Below are 6,627 nucleotides of genomic sequence, written 5' to 3' on the forward strand. Positions count from 1 at the left end.
CCCTGATTGTCCCACACATGCCTTGTGAGCGCCCTCAAGATGAACCGCTCCATAATCTTCCCCGGCACCGAGGTCAGGCTGACAGGCCTGTAGTTCCCCGGATCCTCCTTCCGGCCCTTCTTGTAGATGGGCGTCACATTGGCAAGCCTCCAGTCGTCTGGGACCTCCCTCGTTAACCAGGACTGCTGATAAATGATGGAGAGCGGCTTGGCGAGCACCTCTGCCAGCTCCCTCAGCACTCTCGGGTGGATCCCATCCGGCCCCATAGACTTGTGAGCATCCAGGTGGCGTGGTAGGTCGTTGACTGCTTCCTCTTGGATTGTGGGGGGTTCATCCTGCTCGCCGTCCCTGTCTTCCAGCTCGGGGGGCCGAGTACCCTGAGGATAACTGGTCTGCCTGTTAAAGACTGAGGCAAAGAAGGCATTGAGTACCTCAGCCTTTTCCTCATCCTCGGTGACAATGTTCCCCCCCGCATCCAGTAAGGGATGGAGATTCTCCTTGGCTCTCTTCTTGTCATTAATATATTTGTAAAAACTTTTTTTGTTGTCTTTAACGACAGCGGCCAGATTGCGTTCTAGCTGGGCTTTTGCCTTTCTCATTTCCTCTCTGCAAGTAACATTTTTCTTTTAATTTTATTAATAACTGGATTTAAAATAGGGTCATGTATTGAATTGTGCTAGTAACACAATTTAAGTCCGTATTTTGTAGTATTAGTTGTAATATTGCAATTTGTTTTATATAATAAAAATAACCAAATGTTTACATTAAAGTATGCATTTTATTTTTTTCCTTTGAGCTGGTGTATGAATGAATGTAACCCTAAGCACACAGCAGCAAATATCTCCCCATACATTGCAAATGACTAGTAACAGAGAAGCAATCACTGACTGTTTAAGGGGACGGAGGTTAAGGTAAACATCTCTCCTATACTTGGTAAAAAATTCTGTATGGTTTTACTCTAAATAAGTTCATCTGCCTCGCTACTTTTCATATTGGCTGTCATAATAATAGTAAAAAACCAGGGAAATCAGATAGTCTTACTCGGCCATCAGAAGAACAAGGTGGGTTTTGGAGTGTACTTCAGTAAGTATTTTGAAATCTGGTTATATTCCTCACCCAGCGTTGCTCTGAGCCAGATGACTGTCTGCTGGCATCGTGGCGTTCGTATCCTGGGTTCAAAGATATGCAAAATATGAATCTGTCTGAACCCTCAGGCTATGTTAGATTCAATAGTAAGCTGCGCTGCAATCATCCAACAAGAAAGCTTGAGAATATACATTTTCTGTCCTGGATTTTCCAATCCTTGGAGCAGAGAACTTCATCTTTTGCACTATTAAAAGCAAATAGTTATTTGCCACAATACAGCAACTACGTGAGATGATCAAATGGAGGAAGGTGAAGGCACACTCTGTACAGAATGAACATTATTTGCCTTCAGTTAAACAAAATGTTCAGACGTTTTCACAGCCCGTCTACAAAAATCTGCATCCCTGCATAACATCTGCATGACCATGTGCATTAGGGACCCCACGTCTCGGACACGGCTAAATCCTCAAGTCTTCACGGATGAGCACCTAGGCAGTGCTTCATGTGGCATTGCTCACGTGTGGCAGAGCTGCCAGAGCTGGGCAGAAGGACCGAAATCCCTAAATAGCAGTCGGTCCTCGGATTCCGCCTGGACAGTGCTTCTGCCTAGGAAAGGAGGCCATGCCTAGTAAAAACAGTCCTGAAGTTTGCATTTCTGCTGGAGATGGATGAAGTGCCGTGCTCATGCTAGCCCCAGACACCCACTAGTTCCATATGGACCTTTAGGCAGGGGGGTGAGGTTTTAGACTGTAAATTCTCCAGGAGAGGTACTAATTTACTCACCATCTGCACTTAACCAGTAGCACACAACAGATGGAGACATTTAACAATAAAATTAAAAGCTCTTTATTTAGAAATGTATTTTATTGGTAAATTCAGACTGCCCCAGGATACCCAGCCCTCTGGCTAAGTGTGTGCTCCTGAAGGCATTTCCCAGCACAAGAGATGCCTACGCTGTGCCCTCTCCTTGCTGTCCTCGCTTACAGCCTATATGATGCTGGACCTCTCCAGAGAGAGCAGTAGATGTTTTCAAACTAAATGGCTATGAAAAGACAAGCAAAAGAGAGCAGGAATTTGGACTAACCCTATGCCCCATCAGTTTTTCAAATTCACCTCGTACGTTCACACCGGTTAATGGTTCCCAGCTCTCTGCTCTTCTGTTCTGCTCCCAAGTCCTCGCTTACAGCCTATATGATGCTGGACCTCTCCAGAGAGAGCAGTAGATGTTTTCAAACTAAATGGCTATGAAAAGACAAGCAAAAGAGAGCAGGAATTTGGACTAACCCTATGCCCCATCAGTTTTTCAAATTCACCTCGTACGTTCACACCGGTTAATGGTTCCCAGCTCTCTGCTCTTCTGTTCTGCTCCCAAGTCTCTCTTGCTATTCACACCGGTTAATGGTTCCCAACTCTCTGCTCTTCTGTTCTGCTCCCAAGTCTCCCTTGCTCTCTGTGTTCATGGGAATGTGCAAGTTGGCAAAATGTCCACGCGATGGCAGTTCAGTCCCCAGCAGAAAGGTGACAGATGGGGAAGTTCAGCGTGCCCGAGCCCGCACTCCTTCCTTCTTAGTGCAGCGTGTGGCTCCCCTGCAGATAATAAACATGACAGTCCCTTGGTATCATGCCCTCCACTCAAGGGTATAGAAACATCTTAGAATAGAAATAAAAGGTTGTATTAAAGCTTGTTAGAATACAAACAGAAGTTTTTATTAAAGCTTATCTTTAAAGCCTGAAATATAAGGTAATTTCTGCAGTCTACCAGGGCTGAATACTTAGGGAAGGGGAGTTATCAGCTGATAATTATATTTGCATGAGAAGCTTTATTCTGAGAGCTTGCCTGATCTACTTGGGGATCAGAACTATATCACATGCCCTGTCTACCCCATCAAAATGTATAAAATGCCAAATATTTTATCACCTCTCTGTGAGCTGCTCACAAACAAGGTACAAGCAGGAATTTTCCACAGGAATTATTCTGAGAGTGATTTCAAATGAAAGAACACCTTACAGATAGTTATGATGTATTCTTGAAGTATGCTGAAAAAAACATTGATGAAACTCAGAAAATCAATGTTTCATCAGGAAGTTCACTGAGTGGCTTTAAAGACATGGTTTCATTAGTTAACTTTAGTTTTTAAGCACTTTCTCAGGGTGATGCTATTCTTGTGATTAGCTGTATCTTTCCTAGTGATGGGTAGTTGTATCATGAGATCATGATATATATTGCCTGACCAATGGGAAGGAATGGTAGGGTTTTTTTTCTGAAAACAAGAGGTTATAAAACCCCGGCCTTAACAGGCAAAAAAAAATCTAGTTTCAATTAAGACAAACAGAAACAGTAGTTAGATAATATTGTTGGTCTTTGAGAATATAACACCACCACAATTTCCAGATTAAAAAAAAACCTATGTGAAAGCATGTGTACCCATTACAGAGGGGAAAATCATTCCAGCGTCATTCCAGCGTTGTTGCAATTACTTCAAGCCAAAGAAGGAACTACCGCTTCAAGAAAAATCAATGTTAAGATTAAATGTAACAGAAATCCAAACAATATTTTAAAATATACAACCAGCTTTTGCTCCATTCTATACTGACATATACAGAAATGTTTCTAACATTTTGTACCAGTTGACCGTTATCACAAGTCAGTGTTTCTCTGAGGTTGTAATGTGGCATTACCATCAAACGCTTGTGCTATGCAATGTGAAGCCAGAAAAGCAATGCTGGCCACCAAGTGTGCCCGGCGGAGCAGCCCTCCCCACCCACAGGCTGGAAGTCTGTGGATGAAGTGATCAGGTGTATTTGTTCTCATAGGGCACCTCGGGTGTCCTTCCTCCCCTCCGCCGAGCGTGGTGGCCACCCAAAAGTAAAAGCCCAGGAGCTCCTGACAGGCTTTCACAGCTTTCACAGTTTTATGATCAGTCTCTGGTCCTTCTGCCTCCCTGGTGACTGACTGGGCTGACGGCACCCAACTCCTGCCCTGCCCAGGCCAAGAAACCCAAACATGGGCAAGCTTTGGCCATGCCTGCTGGGAGAGGTACCAGTTCCTGGGGACTTCAAAAGAAAATCCCCATCATCCTCTAAGGTCTGCAATACCAACTCTTTCTTAGCCTAGCTCACACTACAAAGCCAGTGCAATTCCTTTCATCTGCCTGGTTTTCAAGTATTTTGTGATCTGTGTTTCCACGGCAAGTTTAGTTGAAGTTGGCCAGTAGGTATTAGCCTCTAAGTTGCTAGTGAGGGATACATGGGCACGCATCCATACAGGAAAGCAGCATAAGCAACACACAGAGTCCCGGCTGCTACAGGTGCTCCTTAAATTCGCCTTCACCATTGACTCCCTGCTGCCTCTCTGACACTAACAGCCCATTCAAAATTATTTAGTTTCAAACAAAAATGAAATAGAGATAAAAATCTCTCATCTTACACCATCATGTGCTGTTGTTGCTTTGATAGCCTTTCTCTGCTCTCTCTGATCTGCTAGTCTCAAACGCAAGCAGAAATGACACAAGAAAACCAAGGAAAACCTGCAGATCGTGGCCTTTTAGCACAGTCACTGCTTCCATTTGGAAACCAAAGTGAGCTGACTCTTGGAGGTGCCTGGCAGATGATTGCTGCATCAGATGGACAAAAACAGGGGGTGCCATGAGTTACATCCTCTCCCTCCTGCTGTGGAGAGGATGGCCATATGGGAGCTGCCGTGGGAGGGGAGCAGGGGAAAGGCACCCCATTGGAAACGGCGGGGACAAAAACTCCTGCAGCAGCCCCATATGGTGCTAAGAAACGTCAGAGACCCACAGGCAGCAAAATAGACATGATAAAAGTCCAAGTAGCTTAGTATCCCCTCTCCAGCCAGTTGAGTAAAGCTTGTATGGAGAAATAGCGCATGAACAGAGCTGTCCTGGGAAAGCCTGACAGGCAAGTGCTGTGCTGCTTTTCTTTAAAGGGCAGCAGGGTGTCCTGCTTCTCCTTCTCCTGCTGCAGTCAGAGCCATGGGGATGATGGAGAGGAGTGTCTGCCACCCTGCATGCAAGGTGGGCAGCCTTCAAAGGGATGGACTGGGCACGAGATCCAGCTGGCAGGGGCTGCAGCATGGGGATGGGCCTCGGTTGCAGGCAGCAGGTCTCAGAGGAGGAAGGAAGAAGGGGGAGGGGGTTATGGGAGATTGTTGCAGGGATTAAGAGGCTGCTGGGCTGAGGGCAGGATGGGAAGACAGGAGGATGCAGTGGGAGGTTTGTGTATCCTCAGAGCCTGGGCCATTCGGGGGTCTTCTTGGGCCATTTGGGGTCTTGGCATTCCTCCCAGGAATCCCCAGAGTGCAGAGCTCCTGCTGAGACCAGTGGCAGCACCTGGATCCATCCTCCATCACTTTCCCTGGCTTCTCATGAGATGATTTATTCATTCAGCCTCCACAACAGCCTGTTGCAATGAGTTCCTCCATTTAACAATTTATTGTGAAAAATCTCGTCTTCTTTTAGACTTGCTGGAACATTTCAGTGGGTGCCTCCTTGTTCTTGAATTATACAAAGTAATGATTAGTTTGTCTCTATTCATCTCCAAACCACCGATGATTTTCCAGACCCCTGTCATAACCTCCCTCAGTCATCCTTTTTCCAGTTTGGAGGCCTAACCCGTTCCATCTCTGTTTCTACACCTCTGCTGAGCTGGGAGAAAGAATGCGTGTGGTATTCATACACAGTGGGTGTGCTCTAGATTTACAGAGTCCTCTATATACTAATACAGTCAGGCATCTTGTTTTGCTCACCCTCCCATTTCTAATCACTGCCAATGCTCTGCTTGCTTCTTTGGTCTGTACTGAGCATTAAACTGACATTTCCTGAGCAGGTGCCACCACTGAATATATATAACTGGTTTGGATGTGTATGTATATACACAGTTTAACTTTCCCCGTGCATTACTTCTCATTTACCAGAAATGAATTTCCACCATTTTATGGCTTGGTCCCTTGTGTCCTGTGATCCTTATGCAATTTGTGCCAGTCAGCTTTAGATCGCTCATTTTGAATAAAACTGTATCACCTCTCATTCCCATATCTGGATGATGAATGAGTACATTCTGTAACACGGGGCCCAAAGCAGACTGCTCTGAAAATCTTCATCTATTGATTCCTACAGGCATCAGCAGTATATTCCCTTTGTATCTTGTATTTTAAACAGCCAAAAGTCAACACAGAGCCTCCACCTTCCTTGTCTTGTGACAGCTTAGTTTCTCCAAGAGCCTTCAGTGATGAGTCTTATTTAAAACACTTCTGTAAGCAAACACATGGAGGCGCAGCACCCTTCCTGACCTCCTCACGCACTGGTGCAAAGCACCACCTCCACCCAGGGAAGCATGCATACGTAACTACATACACACACACTCTCACGTATACTCCTGCCAGGCAGTTACCCCGTGTGGGTGTACTTGGACCTGCAGCGGGGCTCCCCGACCCCCCCCCGCCTCCCCGGCTCCTGCCTCGCCGCCGCCGGGCTCTTTAAGCGGCGCCGGCCCCGCCCGCAGCCCTCCCCACAGCCGGGGACT

Source organism: Aptenodytes forsteri, unplaced genomic scaffold, assembly GCF_000699145.1.
Source record: "Aptenodytes forsteri isolate BGI_AS27 unplaced genomic scaffold, ASM69914v1 Scaffold193, whole genome shotgun sequence".
NCBI classification, from domain to species: Eukaryota; Metazoa; Chordata; class Aves; order Sphenisciformes; family Spheniscidae; genus Aptenodytes; species Aptenodytes forsteri.